This window comes from Clupea harengus, chromosome 17, assembly GCF_900700415.2.
Source record: "Clupea harengus chromosome 17, Ch_v2.0.2, whole genome shotgun sequence".
NCBI classification, from domain to species: Eukaryota; Metazoa; Chordata; class Actinopteri; order Clupeiformes; family Clupeidae; genus Clupea; species Clupea harengus.
This window is the reverse complement of record NC_045168.1, coordinates 6,114,222-6,115,761: the sequence shown is the minus strand read 5'-3', so window position 1 is coordinate 6,115,761 and position 1,540 is coordinate 6,114,222.

Genomic DNA, 1,540 nt, shown 5'->3' with positions numbered 1-1,540 from the left:
GATACAACTCTAGCAGCAGCATTTTGAATGAGTTGCAGTAGTTTAATGGTCTTTTGGGGAAGACCAGTTAAGAGACCATTGCAGTAGTCCATCCTCCTGGAAATAAAAGCATGAATGAGCTTCTATTGGTCTTTGTTGGCCACCAAACCCTTGATTCTGGCTATATTTATCGGATGATAGAAGGCTGTTTTGATGATTGCTTTGATATGGTTTGTGAAAGTGAGATCTATTTGAGAGTCAAGGTGTTTACTAAGGCTAATTCTCTTCTTTTTGCTGCCAAACACAATAACTCTGATTTCTTTCATTATCTTATTGAAGACAATTTTGGCTCATCCAATTATTTATTTGCTCTAAACATTGACACGTGAGTCTATTTGGCTGAGACAGCCAGATATATCTGTGTGTCATCTGCAGAACCATGGTAATCAATGTTGTTGTCAAATGACCACTTGAGTTAAAATACATTTTTGAGTTGATTGAAAACAACTCTCAATAATCTTAGACATAAAAGGAAGATTTGAGACATGTTGTTTAACACAGGCATCCAGAGTTTTCTTTTTTAAGAGTGGCAGGTACTTGAGTGACTTTGGGAAAGTGCCCAATAGCAGTGAGTCATTTACCATGTACTGCAAATCAGTAAAGTCAGACTGTGAGTTTGACAGGCTATCTGGAATGATGGTAACTAACATTACATTTTATTGTCTATAGTGAGTTCTAGAATAATGGACAAGGCGTGGGGCTTTGTACGAAAGATGCTTAAGATAAGATATAGTTATAATTGTGTCAAAGGTACACAGCAGCCATCCATTCTGCAAAGTTACAAGTTCACCATGAACTCAACCTATAGTTAACATAGATAATAATGATTTCAAAGGACATATTTACATGCAGGCAGCAGAGAGCTATGTGGGAGCCATACAGAAAGAGAGTTGTGCCACTTTGGAGGGAACTAGCGACTAGGGTTTTATTAGTTCCATTATTTGTCACTCCTCCCTTCCTTCCTTCCTTCCTTCCTTTTGTTACATACTAATCCCTCCCCTTGACAAAAACGTGAAGGAAACGAAGAAGGACTGCAACAAGGATGGAGGAATGAAGGACAGACATACATGAGAAATGAGATGTACTCACAGATCACCTTTAAGAGACATCAATTACTGATCACACTGCAGCATAGAGTTAACAGACCTGTTGTTATATACAGCATATAAGGAATTAAGGACTTCAAGATCAATCAAAACATAAATTCTACTGTAGCCTATATAATTGTCATAAGAGAGGCAACAAATAACCATAAGGGCTGGTCTAATGATTTGTACCTACATTGACGCAGGGCTGCATTTAATCTTTAATTTATCATTATTTTCTTTGTCTATTATACCAAATGCTAGTATCACAATTTCCAAGGTCTCCACTTAAATCCATAAACTAAGCTAAATGTGTTGTTACACAAATGTTTTATTTATTATGAAGCAGTGTAAACAAAAAAAAAAAACCTAATTGCAAACCAGCAAGTAGCCTAATATTCATATAAACCGACCTT